The sequence below is a fragment of the Onychostruthus taczanowskii genome, unplaced genomic scaffold (assembly GCF_017590055.1).
Source record: "Onychostruthus taczanowskii isolate IOZ18803 unplaced genomic scaffold, ASM1759005v1 scaffold18, whole genome shotgun sequence".
Lineage (NCBI taxonomy): Eukaryota > Metazoa > Chordata > Aves > Passeriformes > Passeridae > Onychostruthus > Onychostruthus taczanowskii.
In genome coordinates this window covers 9,206,667-9,227,635 of record NW_024499017.1, presented here as the reverse complement: position 1 = coordinate 9,227,635, position 20,969 = coordinate 9,206,667, and positions in this window count along the sequence as shown.

Here is a 20,969-nt window from a genome sequence, read left to right as displayed (position 1 = left end):
TAGTTGACCACTCTTGTAAAGAAAATAACTTTGAAGGAAGCCTGGACTTATTTGTGCAGCTTTTGAAATCCCAGCTGAGCCTGAATAATCCTTTACAAAAAGCAACCAAGGCCACAGATTGAAGCCAGTCTGATAGAGATTCTCCACTTCTCCAACCTTTGGAACTTCAAAATCTCTTAGGAAAAGCTATAATAATTGACTCAGCAGATTATTAAGTACATCTGCTATTACTGGTTAGGGTGTTTTCATGCTCAAATTTCAGAGCAAAGCATTTATTTGGAGCTACCCAATGTATACTTCTCCCTCAAAACACATCTTGTGCTTTCTTTGGCAGAAGAGGTACTGAGCAAAGTCATTTGGGGCAATCAAGTTGTACGGTACCTGTGAGGCTGAAATCCCATGCTCCTTTCTTTGCATTGCCTCAATTCTTTTCCCATTCAAATCAATAGCAAAACTACAATTTTAATGGGAGCACATCTGCTTTTGGACATCTGGTGCAAGTGTCCCTTCCAGGAAAATAGCAAGTTGGTGGAAATATTTATTGTGCCTGAAGAGAACTGGGTATTACGTGGTGAAGGTGAAGCAAAGGTGGGCGTTATTTGCTAATGCATGCAGAAATACTTTGGTCAGTACCTAATCCTGAAATCTGCCTTCAGTTTGAGGGCTGGATGGAATATGACCACTTCCATGGTGGATCAGAGTTGTGGTTATTCTAGACCAGTGTCTTGTGTCTGAAAATACTCAGTACATTGTGTTTTTACAGACAGGTGAGGGGCTCTTTGCCATATAAACTTGAAAAAGAAGGTATCATTTTTCTGGGCTAGGAGTTCACCATGTGTTGGGGATCTTTAGTTCCTTAACCTCATGAAGAACCAGAAGGTCTTGGCCCCCTAACGACGTGTTCTGTGATCTTGAGCAAATCACTTCCCTGTGCCTCTGCCTCCCCTCCCACTCTCTCCTGTCTCTTTTCCAGAGCTCAGACCTTCCATGTGCTTGCTCAGTGTCTGCTGCAACAGGGCCCTGATCTCTGCTGGGGCCTCTAAATGTGAGTGCTGTACAAAAGTAAAAATAATCCTTCTCACAAACAGGGATGCGGGCTGGGAATTTCAAAAGGGCAGAAGGACGAGTCAGTTTTCATGGACTCCTTTAAAAGTCAAAGCTTTATGCTCAGAGGCAATTTTCTGAGACCAGTCCTGTTGCTGTTGGCTTCAGTGATGTAGGACAGCAGAATAGACTCCAGACATCTTCTATTGTATCTGTCTACCCTTTTCCATGTCACAGGGGAGATTTTTTTAGTGCAAGAGATTGAACCTCAGATAAGATTACATGCTGTAATTATCAGTGGGAGTTATTTGTTCAGTTCTTTCACCCCAAGCGGAAAAATGCACGTACATCCCTTAAGAAAAGGGAAGTGTGTGCATTTTTCCTCTCTAAGCTAAGCTGACATGTAAGCATGGATGGCCAAAACTACAAATAAAGTCATTTATCAGAGGAAATATTCCTATTTCACCTGTACCTAATATGAATATAGAATAGAGTTATAGAATGGCTGTAAAGTTTGGAGGTCTTTTAGCTGTAAATGTAGACTAAATTAAACTGCTAGTTTTGATTAAATTTCAATTGACTGTGGTATTACACCCCCTTAAAAACCACTGGAGAGACTGCATTTTAAATCTAGTATTGTAATTAATGGTATCTACATTTATTATTGTGGTAACTGCACTTTAATGACCATGTTCAGTACTAAACAAATCTACAAAATCTAAACAGCTCTTAAGAGCATGTTGATTTCAGTTACATTTTATTCCATTGGTCACCCACTTAGGTGAACTTGGACACTAAAATGAAGCTTTAAAAGCTAATAGGGAGAAAGTGTAAAAGTTGTTGCACAAAAATCACATACTTTCCCTTGAGTAGGGTGTTCATTTAGCTGTTAAATACAAATTTTCAGGTGGAGACTTCTCATCTTATCTGCCACTCCTGTGTCTGTGGTTCTGCTGTACTTCCCCTGCTAACCAGTGTACCTTGCAGACTTTAATGTGTGTTTTCATATGGTATCCCAGGAAGAGAGAAAAGCATGATTATAGTTCAGATTTTGAGTTCTTGGGTGCAGCATCTGTTGGACTTACTGTGTGACTTTTTTCAGGCCTGTGGAAACTGAACACAGGGGATGCTGGTGGGTTTGTTCTGTATTCTTTAATTTGAGCTAAGATCAAAATAAGGTGAAACATAACTAAAATGTTATACTTGCCATCACAGACAACTTTATTGCGAGGTTTTTGTTCCCAAAGGGAGTTTTATTAGGATCTCCCCGTGTTCCTGAAGCTCCATCAATGATGTAACCCTGTGGTTACTTTCATTGTTTAAGCCTCACTTGGGATTTTCAGGATATGTTTATTCACCTGTGAATGAAAAGCAGGCTTTGTCCTGTTTTCCATATCTTTGACTTTTCCATATTTAGCTACCTATTAAGTGAAGGAGGTATTAGCATAAGGAAGTGGCAAAAGGCAGTATTTTACCAAATTTAGCCAGGAAGGCCAGCTTTTCTGTTGGAATATTAGATTGGCTGTGCTCCCTGAGCTGAGATTGAATTCCCATATTAATTCTGCTTGCAGAGAAAGGACACTGTCCCAAGTGGGAAGTTGAAAAGCATTTAGGCTTCAAGCATTTAGGCTTCCCATGTACTAAGCTACTGGAGAGGTTCTTGGCATGATATGGTTCCCAGCCAAACTGCATCCACATCCTGACCCCTCAGTCTGATGCTGTCCTCTTCTTCCAGGTGCAAGCCAAGCTGTCACAGGGGCTCAGATGTGCTTTCCCTTGGGATATTCCCTGTGGTTGGAATCAACCCCTTTAGGTTTCTCTCTGCTGCCTTGACCACAGTGTGCCCTGTAAAGGGGCTGGGATGGGGGGAGAGGATCTAACTAAAGGTTTTGGAGTAATTTCTACAGAACCATATTGATTTCATCTCTATTAAATTCATTGAGTTTTCCCATAAGGGCTTTTTAATTTAACCGTTGCTAAAAAATGCTGCACAAATTACCTGGCAGGAATGCTGAGGAGTTATAAGCCCTTCAGGCAGCCCCTTAAAGGCAAAACAGTAAAGCTGGGTGAACTCTTCCCAGCCAAGAGGGTTGGCTTTTCTTTATTTATTTATTCAGTGAATTTACCACTCTGTCTGTTCACAGATTACTGATAAACAGCCACTGATTTTTTATGAATTTGTTCATTATCCCAGATTATTCAGTGCCTGGTTTATGCAATGCAGTTTTAGCTTATTAGGGCTGCTGGCAGGCTGATCCACAAGTATTGTTTGAATACCACTGTTTGTAATTCTTACAGAAAAGCCCTATAAAACTCAATAGAGGCCTGGTGTTTTATTTCTGGGTACATCTATAAAACTTAGCAGAAAATTATATCCTTACCATAAAATTCTACAGCTTGGTTTAAACTAGTTATAATTTTCTACTGATTTCTGTGGTTTTAGTAGCATTTATTTTAAAAAAAGCATTTTACATTGCTGTTATGCTCAAATTTTTCTAGTTTCTGAGAGCAGAGGGTTGATAACATGGGTGTAAATCTTTGGGAACTGACCTCTTTTACCCTTGAGTTTGTTTGGCTACATTGCAGTTATACTGATGCCTGTTTTAGCACACTCTTTTTTGCTGTTGGGGTATAAATGATTATCAGGCCCTGCTTGGTTCTGCCTCTCATTGATCTTGCAATGAAAGCAGAGGTATAATAAAAAGAACTATCTAATATGCAAGTACATAAGATTTCTCTGTTCTTTGGATGGAATTTAATGCCCATGTTTGTGACAGCTCCTCAAGGAATGAGGTTTCATTAGTATCGGGCTCTACTCAGATTCCAAGAAGTCTCCCAACTTAAAAGGAGTTTCCTTGGGTCCAGACCTTTGAAGGTGACTCTGCTAGAGACTGAGAGTTGTTTCCCTGGGATAAGTAGCTTTGGCCATTTTCTTAAATTAATTTAAGATATAAAATTCTCTTCTGATAGGTTGTTTTGGCTTTGATTTGCTATATTTATGTTGGTTTTAAGCATGTTCCCTGTTGGCTTTGTCTGGTGTAACAAGGAAAGTTAGAAGTCCGTGGAGAAGGAATTAATCCTCTGATATGTTTGGTAGACTGTTGCAAATCTTTAATTTGCAAATGTGCATAAGGAACCAGAGGTTTACCCGACAGAGTGTGCAGTATGTGCTTTTCATGTTGCAGTAGTGTTATCAGGGATCTCATTAACTCCTAGGGCTGTTCAGGGTTTAAGGAAACCTCCCTGCAAGCACTGCCCCTGTGTCAGGCTGGGTCACACCTCTGTTATTTAACTCATGGTTTGCAGCCACATGGCTGCTGAGGTCCTCAGTGAGAAGGGTGGATTGTAGGTTTTGTGCTCTTTTGGAACTTGCCAGTGTTTCTTTTGTCCTCCCTGAAATACTGACTTCCAGTGGCCTAAGGAATGGAAGTAGGGTGTTCATTTACCTGTTAACTCCATTATTTTGGAACAAGACGTCTTTAGCTAGTCAGATATAAAAAGATTTAAAACATCTCGAGATGACATTTCTATAATGCGTTGGTGTTTCTGTAAGACATAATAAAATATTCAGTGTTTGAACAGATGGATATAGCCACAATCCTTCTGAAGATGTTATTTTAAGTCTGTGGATTATACTGGATTAATAGGCCAGTAGCTTGGCAGAATGCAGCTTTTTGGTGTTTCAACTTGTAGAGCTAGTTATCATTTCCAATGGATTAGCTGTAAATTGCACCAGTTAAAAAACATGAAAATTAACTTTAAAAATATGGATTTTTTTTTTTTTTCCTTTAATGAAAAGTCTATTTCTAGACAATTCTAAGAACCTTAATTCTTTTAACTGCCAAACTCTTTCCTCTGTGCCAGACTTTGACAGATACTTAGGATTATCAGGTTAACATGCAATGGATAAAAGATGGTGAGAGGCTATGGAAGAGAAAACTTTTGTTCATGTCAGTTTTTAGTAGTGGGCTGTGCTTGCTCTATCAGAAGACTTTAAAATCTTGACACATGGCAAAAAATATTTCTGGCCATGATAAATATTATGATCTTGAAATATAATATTTAGCAATGCTGGAATCCTGCTGAAGTTAATGGCTTCTTGTTCATTGATAAAGAATAAAGGTTAATGTGTGACCTCCAGTAACCCATACAGCAACAGATCTTAGTAATGGTGTGTATTTTCTGATTTAGATTTGGAAACTGGCCCATGTTGCCATGAGTTCCTCTCCAAAATTAACCTGAATTTAGCCTTAGAAAATTCATTAAAAGGGACAGGATTCCTCCTGTCCATCAGAGTCCTTTTTTTATACCTAGCGTGGGGCTAACTGCAGCTGGTGTAGGATGGTGCCCACATTCTGGAGCACTGTTATAAATGTGCATATGTGAATCCACAGTATCTGAGTGTTCAGCAGCTGTAATGTGCAGCTGTGTTGTTTTTTGGTAATCTGCTGTATCAGATACATAATAATAATAATTTTAAAATTTATAATAAAAAGGTAGTAAATTTTCCTCTCACATGGTTATGAGAACTGTCCTTAATTCAGATGTAATATTAAAATATTTTCAGAGATACCAGTTCTGGAAGAGAGTAGACATGGCTCATTTACAGGGCTGTACATAAAATAAAGTTTTACTGTGTAGTTAATGCTTCTCAAGTTTAATCTATATTACCTTGGGAAGACTGGTTAGACACTGAGAGAAAACACATAAAAACACTTAATCTCAGGTATTGGTCCCTTGAGATCAGAATATAATACTGGATAGCCAAAATATGGAATGATAAAAATGTTGACATCATTCAAGGATAAACCATATTTTATCCTGTCAGTTAGGAAGGAATTTCCTGAATTTAACTTGTTTTTAGGACTGAGTAAATAAACCTGTCTATCTTTTGCTTTTTTTCTTACTTGAAGTGTTTACCAGGACTGTGGTGTTTTATATAATTGTGCCTGTGCTAAAATAGGTAATTGTGTACCTACACTTGAGCCAAGCTTTGGTGAAATGTCTGGAAATAAGTTTGTGAGAGAAACTCAAATATTGCTGTCAGGGTGATGTTTTATCATTTGTTTCTATAGTATTCTTGGAACTGCATCTATGCTGCTGAGTGTCTCAGGTATCTCAGCTTCAGGTGCCATGGTTGGTTTGGTGGTTTTTTTTTGGTTTTTTTTTTTTTTTTTTTTTTTTTATTAGGTCTTTGAGAAGTACACCATGAGTACACTCAACCTGTTGTTGAGTCAATCTGGCATTATTCAGTGTACATATCTTTCACTGCTCAAGTGGTACTTCAACTGTCCATGTTAATGCACTAATTGAAGGATGTTTCATGTGTTCTCAGCAGAGAATTCATTCTCCAGTCTACAAGATTGTTCAAGAGCATCAGTTGGTCTTCTTAGCATGCTTTAAATGTGTGGTAGAATGTATTGTTGTCAAGGGATTATTTGAAGTGAAGAACATGGCTAAACAAAGCATTTGCACTTTTTCCAATGTTATTTTTTTTTCCAGTCCTTGGGAAAGGTGATTTTCAATGTCCTTGCATGCTCTATAGCAACTTTACATGAGTTTTTGATAGTTTTTGTCCAATTAATATGTCTTTTATTATCAAATTGAAATGATTTTTTGGCCCATAGAGCATGTGAATGTGATTATAATGAGAATCTTAGGAAGATAACCATAAAACATCTGGAAACGTTATAACATACATTAATAAAATGTACTACCCTCTGTACTGCCCACCTACCCCCTCTTTGTTCCATCTCACTATCAAGATTAAAAAAAAAATTAGTGCTTGCAAGCATCATGTAAAAGTATTCCTGAGTTGTGACTGGTGATTCCATAGCAGGAATTCCACCAAGAACTGCCATTCTGTGACAAGGAGCTTTCACAGGAAAAGGCATTAGCTCAGGCCAAGTCCATCACTTCTTAGCAACACATGTGCAAGAGAGCAACAAAAATTGCTGTCATTGTCTTATTTCTGGTGCTTTCCACGAGCACTCCAGCAAGGCTTCTTGGGTTAGAATGCATTGTCTTAACAGCTTTTGCTTGATGGCTTAGCTTGTGTTGTCTTGCATGAAAACACCACTGCTGCTGCTGCTGTCTCTGGGCTCAGCATCACAGAAATGCAGGCTCCAGTGCTGGATCTGGCAAAATTCTTCTGGGGATCTGTGCCATGGGAAGGAAGCAGTGCCCAGCTGGCATCTGTGTCTGATTTACATCAGATGAGCCCACAGCACCTCACTCTTTGCTGGGATACTTAAACTGGATGCCTATAATTTTGTTCTTTTAAGGAATACCCCCACCCCCACAAAAAACATTTCCAAAGCCAGGTAGCCCAAGCTTGGATGTCTAATTCTTCTCTCAGAACTTCTGTGCTCAGCTCTGCTTTGGTTTCACTGCATTCCCTCCTGCTGTGTGCTGGGATAAACAGGGAGATCAGGCCCTGTGTGTGTTCATTTGCTGTGTGATCTGATTTATGCTGCTTACATCTATTGCTGACTTGAGCCTCTCATTGTGAGCCAGCACAGTTTAGGAAATGCTTTCCCTGGCTTCAGCTGGTGGCAAAACAGCAACTGAGAAACAGTTCTCTACATGAACTGTTCCCTTTCTAGTCTTTAGTGGAGACTGGATCCTGCTTTTCCTTTCTTTCACTCATCCTTTTATGAGCTACAAAGGCCAATCTTAGCAAATACTCACCTTCATCTTGTCTAAAACCTGAGTTATTTGTGCTGCCTGCTGTACTTTTCTTGTTTCGCACATGTTTTCTCTGAACTAAATGGCGATGGAGTAATGTGTATTCTTCTGAAATTAGGCTGTATTCACCACTTAAATCAGTTATGGTTATTTAGAAATCATCCTGCATCTTTCAGTGTCTTTTGTCTTTGCCTTGTTCTTTACCCAGATGGTTTTCTCTGCTGAGGAAACAAATTCCAAATGAGGAATACTGAGCTGATTCTACTGTCAATTTTCCCAGCTCCATACTAGTGTGATTTCAGTATTTTGCATTAATGATATGTTCAAATACAGTGGTATTTCTGAGGATTTTCTAGAGCAAGAAGCATAAATAACCCTAATCCTTGAACTGATTGCCAAAGGACCCCACGATCTTCATTATGGAAATAATTTGTAAAAAGGGCTGTTTTGACATGGGAAGGATTAATTGGCTTGTGCTAACAGATATCTGAGATTTCAGCTCTTTTATAACCGGCATTTCTGTATCCATCATGTAACAGAATCGTGCTCCTGTTTTTAACAGACTAGAAAATGTGGAAGTATCTGGCATCTAGTAAATGAGTCACACGTTATTTCTATAAGATATCTGTCTCAGCTGACACCACCTCACTCAGAATATCGTTCTGATGATGCTTCCTGAAGATGTGCTAAGCTTCTGAAAGTGCCTGTTCATAGTGTGTCTTTTGGAGCTCTTTAGAGATATCTTTAGAATTAATTTATGTACTCATGAATTTTGTCCTTTGGCAGTTGCCCTTCCTTCAGAAATCTCAATCATGGAAATATTTGTGAAATTTGTGTGTCAGCAAAGTTCATACAAATTCACTTAATTGCTGAAGGGAAAGTTCATAGATTTTCAGTGGTTACTTTGGTGAGGAAATGCCTGGTTTTGTATTTCAGTTCTGTTTAGGGTCAGTGTGTCAGACACTGAAGATACATAATCAAGGAAAGCTGAAGAGCTTAAAATCTAAGTTACCCCTATTGATGGTTTTCTGTCTTTGATTTTTCTCTTGTTTTTGGTAATGGGGTCTACTAAAGACCTGTTACATCCTTAAAGGTGTGAATTAGGATTAGAAAACTTTTCCTTGACCAAAATAATGTTTATCCTTTTATTTATTCTGCTTAAAATCTTTCATTTTTTCAGAAATTGAAACCCATCTGCTTTGACAGAGCAGTCCTGAGCTATGAGTAATCTTGTTCTCTTAATAACCACTCTGGTTTATTGGTGTTTGCTTATTTTTTCTCCTGAATGTACTTTTGAAGTGTTATCATCAAAGAGTTGCTGTTTATCAGCTGATTTCATTTTTCTGGATATTTTGTATAAAAAGACAAATCTCCACCCTTTCTTCAGAGGGGCTGAAGAAGCTGAGTTCATTGTCAAGGTAACTCTCACTGGATATGTGAGCTCATGGCAGTTAGGAAAAATACTGCTTAGTGTCAGTCACATGAAAGATCCCTCATTTTCCCACCTCTCAGCCTCTCAGGAAACATTCTGACTTTCTCAGGCTGAACAAAAAAGTTCCCTGGGATACTGGAAAACTCTGTCATGTTTAAAATGAAGTCCCACTCTAGAAGAATCTACCAAACACAAGAGACATCGTTGAGGCTTGTATTTCTTTAAGGAAGATATTTTGTCATGTGTGGCTTCTCAGGAGAGAAAAATTGCACTTGCTGATTTTCCAGTGGAATTTCCTGTTCTCTTCCTACTTTTTTTTTTTTTGAAATAGACTCTATATTTGGAGAAAAAGGTACAGTCCAAAAAAGATTGAGCTGAGCCCAAATCCTGTGCTTTAGAGTGTGATTAAAGACTTGCATTTCCCCAAACAGCCATGTCACAAGATGCCAAGTGCAGAAGGCATTAATCACCTGCATCTTATCTCTATGAAAAGACATCTTGAAAGCAGAAAGGAGGAGAGTTCTACCCTCTAGAGATAAATGGCATATCGTAAATAGCGAGAGGCACTCAGATACTGTGATTATGAGCTCTATAGAAATGCCTATAAATAATACCAGATACTACAGCTTACTTATGAAAATAAATAAAGCACATAAAAATCTGACAAGATGCAAGCTTCTCTCCCATGTGAGGACACTTCACTTTCCTTTTCCACTTTCTATTCTGAGAGCAGGATCTGTCATGCAGGGACTAGGTCCTCATCCTTAACTTGCACTCTCTTGAGAAATTATAAAATGACTATGTAAAGTAACATAAAAGCATTGAGGTCAGAAAACTTTTAAAGGCATACTTAGCTGTGCATCCTTTCCAAATTTTGAGTTTCAACAAAGAAAAGTGTAGTTGGGGAGAAACTTTTAGAATCTGAAATGTGAGAATATTTGAATGTGGATTCTGATACAATAGAAGCAGATTTTGTGCTCACTTCAGTGGGAGTGAGACATAAAGATTTCACAAAGGTGCCTGAGCAATAATGCATTTGCTTCTGGTGAGCTGCACCAGTCACTCAGCAACGTCAATATCTAAAGAAAAAATTGAATTTGAAATTGCTTCTTTTTTGTATGATTTTTTTTTTCCTAGGCAGTTTTGAGCTGTTCTAATTCTGGTTAGTTTTTCTTTCTCATCAAAGTTTTTTTTTTATTAGTACTGTTCTCTGATAAGCTACAGGTAATTATTGATATTGTTTGTATGATTAGCAGTTCAGAAACTCTGAAGTTTGTGTTGGTAAGGTCTCTGAATTACCCTGCTCTGGGATCAGCAATGTTAGTGAGTGCTGCCAGTGGGGAAACTTTGTGGCAATGTAGGTTTTGGAGTACTGCAGTGAACTGAATAATTTTTTAATTTGAAATATTATTTGAACAGAAATTACTGTGTTTGCCTCACTCAGTTTGGTGTGTTTCTAGAGGAGCATATACAAATCACGAGTGTCTCTTTGTACAAAGACAAATGTCTTACAGTAAATTGCCACGGATTCTTTTCAGGTCTTAGCAAATCCTTTTATATCTCTCTTCTGGTAATCCACTGTTTAATTTTAAAAAAATGATGAAAAAAAATGTCTTACAGTAAATTGCCACGGATTCTTTTCAGGTCTTAGCAAATCCTTTTAATATCTCTCTTCTGATAATCCACTGTTTAATTAAAAAAAATGAAAAAAAAAAGATGAATCATCATTTAGTATAGGGGATGAAAACTTGCTTCTATAGCCTCATTTTTTTTATTTTTTTTTTATATAGCTGCTCGTAAAGGAAGAGCTAAGGAAATGGCCAGTGCACGAATCCAATTTTACTGGTGTCCTTGATTATGCACAGTGCTCTGGAGCATCTTGTGGTGTGGAATTCCTCTTGGATAATGCTCTGGAGCATACTGAGAACATGTGTGTTCCATATAGGTATAAGAATTTTATTTTAAACTCTCTGAGTTTTGGTTTTACACTTCCAGCTTCAAAGGCAGGGAGTCTCTCAGTCAGGTTTTGAAGAAGACATTGCTGAGAAAATTAATTTTTTGTCTGTTGGAAATTATCTAGGCACAAGTTTAAAGTTTGTATGAGGTGTTGTTTCTCTGTGGCAAAATTCCTGCAGGTTTCGTCTTTAGGATGCAGTGCTGAGCCCTGGCCATGTTCTGCACAAAGGAATTGCACACACCAGGCAGTGAAAGGAACTGGGTGCCTGAACTCCTGGGTCCCCTGGTGTAGGCTTGGCATCTCCTTCCCTTGGGTGAAAATTGAACTGAACTGAGATGGAAAAATTTGAGCTTGTCAAATAGTTAGAACAGGTTTATTTGTACCTTTTTTTTTTTTTTTTCCCTAGAGTGATAAAATGAAAGGCTTTGGAAAGGTGTTTGATTAAATGCTCTTGAGACTTGTGTTGTGAAAATTGAAGAAATGTGTGCCTACCCATGCTGCTTTTGCTGTTTTTTTTAATAAAAACTTGGTTTGGTTAAGGTGTCAGTGAAGTGCAAAGTTCACTGAATTCCTGCTGAAGATGATGTGAGTTGATGAGCATAGAAATGTGTCCAAGAGCAGGAGATCAAAGCTAAGATTTGGACTGTGACCATCCTCACTTTTGGAATTCCATTTAGTCCCATCATACTGATGATATTAAACTGTGCTTTCAATCTGGGAAAGCTTAGGTGCAAAGCAGAAGTTCACGGCTTTTTCAGGAATGCATTTCCTCTGGAAATGATTTTGAAAAATTGTAGGCAGGTACACTTCAGTAATTCTACAACTGTAAGGGAAAAAAACCAAACAAACTGTACTTTAGAAGCATCTATTGAGTAGTATTAACAGGAATTGGCAGTTCTAGTGTGAGCAGCACACCAGAAACATCCTGTGCATGGCACTGAATGCCAGGAGCAGTGTGAGGTTACTGATAAACAGAAAACCTTGCAGAAAGAGGAAAATGAGCTCTGTGAGAGTATTTAGGCTTGGGGCTCTTGTAAGCTCTTTGGTTCCGCTGCTGCAGACATGAAATAGTTTGTAACACATAGTCAGGCCAAATTCTCCACTCACTAATAGTGGTCTCACCCAGTAAGTTGCTGTCTCTGGATAATCCAGCATCCAATAGTCTGTGGGCCAAGTACTTTAAAAAAAAAAATCTGTCTTGATCTTGTAGCTCAGATATTTAGGTGGTAATTCTCTAAGTAGAACATAGTAAACTTCCAGTCCTGCAGAGCTGGTCCATCTCACTGAAATATTAAATATTCTATTCTTATGAATTATGTCATAAATGAAGGAGACTTTCAAATCTTATGGCTCATTTATATATAGATGGATTGAGTAATTGATTATATTTGTTTTAATTATATGTAGAAATGTCAAGCAGCTTGATTAGGTAGGAGCCTAGTGTACATTTATTGTGACCAAGTACCTACTTGAAACAGCTTATGGCTTCAGAGCACTCAGGTATCTGTTAGGGTCAGTGTCAGAGTGCCACAAAACCTTCCTGTCTGTGTGGTGCCAGTGCCTGCTGAGCCTGGGGTTCTCTGCAGCTGTAAATGCTGCTGGGGACATGGCCTTCCCTTGGGCCAGCCCTCTAGAACCATGTGCTTGCAGCTGTGTGCAAACCTGAACAATTATGAACACAGGGAGGACAGATTTGTGCTTCAGGTTTGTGCTTCCCAGGAATTTCTGTGCTTCCTAGGAGCTTGAAAATGAAGTTGTTTCTGCATTGGCTTTTCCTCTTCTGTGGATGTCTCTGCTTCTCAATTTGTGCTACTTTGAAATTTACCAAGTTCATGACTTTGTTTAATGACACAGAAGGAAACTCTAGATGCATTTTTTTTGTCTGAATTTTAATTATATTGATATCTAAACATTGATGTTTTCCTGCAGTAGTCCTCATATAAGAAAAACTTTTAAGTGAGATTATTGCTATCTTTTTTGAGGACCTGAAAACCCCTATTCTTAGGAACTGTTCCCATTGTCAGTAAGAAAGAGTAAGTAAAATTAGAAGAAAAAGAAATGTGGAAGTTCCCAATCTTTAAGTTATTTCATTCTGGAGCAGACTGTCAAATTACCTGATGGATCCAAAACAAAGAGCCGTGCTGTGAAAACATGTGAAAGACAAAAAGAGGTTAAAAGATTTTCTTGGATGTCTGCACATTGAATAGTCATCAATTCTGTTACCAGAATGGCTCCTGGAGTATGTCTGATGATGTTGGTGAGAACATGGTCTGCCCTATGATTAAATTCTCATCTTTGCCCAAATGTTTGAAAGGGCAACTGTCTTAAACCTTTGAACTTTATTTGTAATACAAAACTTCAATTAGATAAAAGACAATAATTAGCAAATCTTTTATCTGAGGGCATAATTAAATCTTTAAGGCAGGACATCTTAATCAATGACTTGTAATGACAAGTTCATAAATAAATTAATTCTTCCAATGAGTGTCTGACAGAAATCAATGAGTGTTAAAAGAGATTCAGGATGAGGGGACACCACTATGGAAACACTGTAGCTCAATTACACTTGGTTTAAAGATTCTCATCTATAAAGTATTAGCTTGTTCAAAAGAAGATGTATTATTTAAAGACAGATCATTAAAATACTAACATCTAAATTTGTAGAACCTTTTTTGGAATTTCCATCTTTACATATAGTAGTATTTCACCACAGTTTATTATGAACTTTTTGTATAGGCTCTGTACAAAAATATATAGGCAGCTTGACTGATTTGCTGTCCTTGTTGAGTCCTGGGGATAGGTCTTGTTAGTGAAAGTAAAACTTGTCAGAGCAGATGTGTAACCTCCGTGTCACTGGCAAGGATCTCCCATCCAGGTGAAAACTTGTACAAAAGTGTCTCAAGACCTTAAATGTTCTTACTCAAGAGATTAGTACGTTTCTGTTCATTTAACACTTTATACCACAGCACAGTACATGATCTTTAACTCAAGGGTTGTCTATAGGAATGGTAAAATGAGGACACAAAAGAAAGGCACAGGGGATCTCATTTTGTTTGAGAGCTCTTGTGACCAGTGTTACCTTGGGGCTGTTAAGCCCTGGGAGCTGCCTCTTGCTGCTGCCAATATCAATGGCTAATAATTTCTACAGAGGCATTGGTGGAAATTCCACTTTCCCAATATTACATACAACTGTGTTGCTTCTAGGTGGCACTACTAAATCCACTGCTCTGCCTCCTGTCTCCCACTTGTTCTGACCACCTGGTTTTAGCTGACCAAAAAGACAGCAGCTTCATGTTACTGGTGTGAAGCTCTTAATCATGATTCTTTCCTTACTCATTTAAGTATAACATTAAGTGTTCAAAAAAAAAAAAGTAGTGGCAAATGTTTCCAATTGAACTTTTATGAAGTTTCTCCTGTAGTTTGTGGCATTTAGAGTATCTCTGGCAACAAATACTCAGATTTTAAATGTCTGGTACATGTACATGGAGAATAAGTGCTGTAACTCTTGATGAAGCTTTATCATCATTAGACAAAGGAACTTCAGACTGTCTGAATAGGTGCTAAATCACTTTTGTTGAATTCATGTTGGTTTCTCGAGGTAGCAATGATTACAGCAAGCATTCCTATGAATTTCTCTTTCTGTATATCAACAGGGCTCCCTGATGAAAAGTGCAACTGGTCTTGAGCATGTTGAGTTTTTCCATCAAGCCTGGGCTGCTGCAGCAGGTTGGGAGCTGTAGTCCTCTGATGCATCTGGCAGGGCTGCAGTAGCTGAAAGGCTGCTCTGGTGTTTGGTTTGCCTGGCAGCCAAGAAGAAGGGCTGTTTGGCCAGTCTGCACAAATAGGTCTGGTCTAGTCCCAGCCAGTTCCACTCCATCTGGAAGATCCACCAAAACTAGACTAAACTTGTGGAGCAGATATTGTGGTGGAGACAAGCTGGGAATGGGAGCTCAGGGTGTTGCAGTGGAGAAAGATCCAGGACATGCTGGAGCTTGAGGTGCTGGGGTATGGAAGGAAGGCAGTGTGAGCAGGACCAGCAGGAATGCTCTGCATTCAAACCAGAGCACACAGAAGCATGGGAAACTGGGCTATGTTAGACCCCTACTTTGATCTCTTTTCTAACTTAGGGGATAAAAATCCTTGTTAGTTTTATACTGCCCCAAAAGTATTAATTAAACAATTATGCTTTCTCCTAGAGTATTAATGAGGTGCTCTACAAATTTGTTTTGGTTTTGAGTGGTGAAAACCTGCAGCTTCTAGAATGATCAATTCTTTCTGTTGTGGTGTGGGCCACTGAATATCAGATTAAGTCAAAACGTTAGTGATTTCCTATTTGAAACCTGTTAAACAGCACGACAGATGGAAAGTTCTGTTCAGGTTATGCAGATTATGTCCAGATCTGTCACTGATTAAAAAGAGAGGTAGCATGGGCTGGTGGCTGGTGTTGATAGATATCTCTGCAGAATAGTAAGACAGGTGTCACATCCTTGTAACCCAGTAGCTCTGCCCCTGGCCGACAGTGTCTGCTGCCCCTCACACCTTATAAAGATCAGTTGCTGTTCATGTGAAACTGGGTTATAGCTCAGAGCATCCTTGGACAGATTTGTTCACAACCTGAGTGCTTGCTGCTCTTCGGAAGGGTGATAGGAATCTAAACCTCATGCTTCTTTGGATATACTCTCCCTTCAGAGCTGTCATCCAGGGTGTCAAACTTGTCCTTAGCAGGCTTCAGCTTTAAAGGTCCTTTACCCACCATGTAACATTCCTGTCCATCCCATTATGCCCTGTCAGTGAGGGTGTTTGTGTATTTTGTTTGAAGGAGTTTGAGTATTTTGCTAAATTCCTTCAAGGGAATTTAAATAGCCCTAATGACTATATTACCTTACAGGCTTTTAAATATTTCCCCAGCTGCTTGATTCAATGCAGTATGAATTGTTAGCCTTTCCACAGTAATCTTGGCATTTGTTTAGGAGTTAAATATTAACAGATTCTTTTGTCTTTCTCTCAGACAGTAGTCTCTACACCTGCTTCATTTGCTGTAGGGTTTCTTAGAAGCAAATGTTGCTTTCTTTTCAAGTGCTCTGGGTTTTGTTCTCTGTATGTGCTTTACATGAGGTCAGTTTGGCTGAAACAATTCTGTTATTTTACAAACATGATTCTGTCCCAGTAAAAATCTGGGATTGGGAAGCACTTCCAACTGCACTGATAAACTCAAGTGGTGGATTTGTTGCCAACAGATTAATTCCATGTAATGCCCTGTACAGGGCCTCAAAATTACTTTCAGCATCTCTTTCAGGATGCCAATTCTTTAGATCATCAGGAAGAGAGGAATAAACCCAAAGAAAAAAGAGAAATTAAATAAATCATGTAGATAGGCTAAATATTGGAAGCAATGTGGGTGGCTAAGCCAATACAACAGACGTACCTTAGGTATTTTTCTTTTAAAGACAAAGACAGTCTGCCTCCCACACATTTCAAAATGAATCTCAAATGTATTTCTATAATTTACAATTATTTCCATCAGAGAATAATAGAGATTTAATGCCTGGGGTAATTAATGTTCTGTGATGTCTATTATAATAGCTATTTTAAGTGTAGGAAATACCCTAATAAGAAACAGTTTGCTAGTGTGCTGATCTAGTTGATTTTTATCATAGCTTTCTCTGTAAAATAACAATTGGAAGATATGACAATAGATATTTTGATTAAACGCTTAAACATCTGATAAAACTTGGGCAAAGATAGATCACTTCAAAAAGAACGTTTTAAAAAATAATCAACCCCTCTCAATTTCTGACATTTATTTTTACCCTGTGTTTTAAAATATTTTGTGACATTTATTAAATATAGTAATTGGTGAATTGCAATGCTTTGAATACAGTGAAACCCCAGAATATGTTAAATGTCTTTTAATGAAAGAAGAATTTGGTGAATGAAGACTGTATTTTATAAGCAAACATTTAACTGGTTGTAGAGCTACATTTTTTTCCAAGTTATATATTGAAGTCATTACAAACCAGTAAACTTGTAATTTCTTTTTCATTCTCCTCCTAGTTTCCCCTCTGTAAGGTCTTTCCCCTGCTCTCCCCCAAGCTGAAAAACTGTTTTATGTTATTGTTTCCTCCCCAGTTTCTTGTTCCTGTAGCTGCAGTGGCTTCTTCTTTCCCCCCTCCTCATTCAGCACGTATCATTCTGTCCTTTGTAGTGCTTGAGGTTCTTTCTTGTATCTCTTCCTCCTCTACATTCCTGTATTCAGGACCTTGTTAGACTTGTCTGCTTTCTCATGTAACTTCATTTGGTGCATTACCTTTTTTCCTTGTACTTATATTTTCTTGAAGAATTCATTTTATTATATTTTTTACAAGCTCCAGTTTAGCAGAATTCTCAAAGAATCCAGTGTCATTCTGAATAAAGGTACTCATTTTCAGATTTCTGGGATTCATAAGTATGAATTATCTTAAAAGAAATTATGTTTTACTTTTTAGATGCCTTTCATTAGTAAGTTTTTTTTTTTTTTGCCAGCCATGTTACCATATTTTTCCTGATGATTTTATCATCATTTCTATTTGTATATGTTAGTTCTGGTTGTAGTGTTTGATCTTTATATTGCTCAGGCTCATTTTCTCAACCATTTTTTTTTCAGTTCAGATTTTCTAAAGCAAATGCCACACTTTCCTTAAGTCTCCAATTCCAGCTCTTCTCACTTTAGCTTCCCAATCCCAAAACTCTCACAGTGACACTCCTTACTGGAACTGTGACTAAAATTTCAAATTGACTGGCAGTATGCTTTCATTTTTCCCAGCAGGGCAGTAAATGTAGCACCCTGCTGTAAAAAGTCTGACCCTAGCATTTCCGAAGTGCTCCACAAGCTTTAGGCCAGGTACACAGTACAGAAACACTTGGTGCAGAGATTTAAATTTTCTGTGTCAAAATAAGTATTTCTGAAAAAGTTTTCATTGACTCCCTGTAAGATTTTTCTCAGATTGTCAGCTCCTGGTATGCTGAAGCTTTGCTGTGTTACTGGAAGGTCAGGCTGTGCTCAAAACTGCAGTTACAGTAAGTTTGGAAGGTGTTATCTGAGCCAGCCCAAAAAACCTGTTTCTTCTTCAAAAAATACTATTCCTTCAATTCTGTTCACTTGGGTTTTCAAAAATTAGAAAAGAGATTTCCAGAACTGATTTAGTTTAAAGTGACCATTGTAATAACAACACTGGTGAGTCTTTAGTGTGTCTTCATCCATCTGAATAAATGATCTGACAGCTGAGTGACTTGGGATCTTTAAGTCTCAGTCCTTATCTCAGCCTTGTAAGACCTAAATCTAAGGACATAGAGCACTCCTTAAAAATTTCTAGGTACTTTGGATGTTGGGGTGGTGGTGCTGTGTTTGTGTGGTGTTTTTTGAAGCATTTTTTATTCCAAAGGCAAGGATGTGCAGCAGAGCAGTGCCTGTGTTAATGCCACTGACCCGGTGCTGCAGCAGCAGCTCCCTGAATGTCAGGGACTTCCTTCCCTGCCAAGCCTGACCTGAGCACTCAGCTTTCATTTGTGAGCTCAGGGCTCTGGGGCTTCTCAGGGACGTTATGTGCTTTCATTTTCATTTGTCCAGGATAGGAAATCAGCTTGGGAAGGGTTGGCATATTTAACATCCCACCCCCAATCCCACTGCTGCCAATATATGGGAGTCAGCTTAAATATATCCTGCTAACTACTGATGGACTGGTGCTAAATGTTTGTTTTGGCTTAAAGGGGCACTGTTGAGATGTAATCACAGGATGATTTTGTTTCAGATTTTCCATTGAGTACATAGTTTTCTGGCTGACTTACTTGGCTGTGTGTTTCAACAGATATATGTATATACATGGTTATCCAGTGGTCTGCGTGAAATATAGCAACATTCCCTTTGCACATTGTTAATATGAATTTAGAAATGAATGACTAACTTAAACAGTCCCTTGCAGATGTTATGAAAGTGCTCTGGGTTAGAAAAAAAAATGATAGGGGGAAAACTGAATGTACTTGTAGTTATTTGTGGGTTTTGCTTGCTCTTTTTTAGGTTCCTTTCTGGCTTTAAATGCTCCCTTTGATTTTGGCTCTTATGCAGTTGTACAGTGGTGCCTGTAGATGAGCATGTACAAAGCATCAATACAGGGCAGTGGCTTCTCTTTTAATAATTACCAAATTGTAATATATTTTTCTAGTAGAGAGCAGCTAGGGCTCAGTGCAGTGTGTAACTTCTTGATGTTCTGTAATGGCCCTCAACATTACAACTCCACTTTCTGGCCTTGGGAAGTAAGGGCTGGGTGCATCATTGCCTATGGGAGAAGAATTTTTTATGTGTATTAGCAGGAAGGCCAAAAGAGAAGTCAAATTCTCTAGTACTGAGAAATTATTTTTCTTGTTGTGAGTTTGCATTCATTTTTGATCTGAGTGTGGCAGTGACCTGGACTAGTCTGTCAATACAGTATTTTCCATGATGAGGTATTAAGATTTGTAAAAGGTTTAAAACAAAAGGATTTGACTTCATTTCTTGATTTAGGATCTAACATTCCTAGCACTCAATCTCTTCAATATTGAGAACTGAAACAAAAAACCTTGAAGCATCTCCACCTAATTTTCTGCAGAGCACTATCAAATCGATGGAGTCATGTTTTTAAAGAAGTCAAAATCACTAATAACGAGCAAAGCAAGGGTAAGCCCTATAAGCAGTTCAAGGTTATGTTCATTGTGATAGTTGCTTTAGCTTAGTCAAGAATTGACTGAGCAAAGTATGAACCTGCATAAGGAAACTGGGCCCTTGAATTTGGAATAGATGGGTAAGATGATACCAGTACCCTTGATACTGGTAAGATCTGCTCAAGAAACACTTTATTTCAGGCACCCTTTTTAGAGCTTTATTTATTCATTAAGTTTTGGTTATACCCTTGGTCATCTTGCAGTCTTTCTGCCTGGCTTGTGGTAGAAAAAACCCTTGAATATGTGGGAGGAAAAGATGAATTGAGAAGTGGAAGAAGACTGTCTTGTCTTTTCTTTCACAAAGGATATGTCTGTTCTCACTTCCAAGTCAAGCAGCAATAGAGTGACACTTTCCCAATTACACTTTCCACGCAAGTGATGCTATGGCTACCACATGGTGGTTCTATAATTGTGAGGTGATGATTGTGTGATGCCAACTGGGAGGCAGAAACGAGGTTAGGCAATGCTGAACTGGAGGGGAGGGGTGCACTGACGCAATCTGCTCATTGCCTGGGAGCTGGTAGAGCCAGGCAGCCTCCCTTCCACAGCAAAAATGCTGCTGTTGTCCTTCCCAGTAATAAAGAGAGCAAGAATTAGGTTTGGGATGGGATTTTGTTTGTTTATTTTTTAGTATAGCCCTGCTTAGCTGTAGATAGTGATGCCCTTATGGAAGAGAGGTCAAGGGTCTGGCATTGCAAATACTCCCAGCTCTGTGCTTCCCTCAGCACCCAGGAAAAGGAGTGAAGACAGCTAAACTGCAGGACTAGGTTAATATTTAGGTATATTTCCAGCTTCTTTGGAATCCCGCATGTAGTTCAAAATCTTTTGATGTATTTTGAGTAAAAATTGGTAGTTGTTTGTCCTGTGAAATACGACTTCTGTAATAAGCACCATCTGAAAAGACTGTGGGTATGGCTATGGTACAACATCTTCATGTCAGCTAAGCTGGTAGGGAAGGAGTTTTGTTGAATAGCTTTTGGGAATTGGACTATTTTTTTTTCCCCTCAAAAATCCTTAGACAGGAAAGATAAGGGCAAGAATAGATAGATGCACACTCCCCTCTAAGAGACCACATCAGAACTCTGAGGTGCTGATGTAAAGACTTGTATTTGTTCA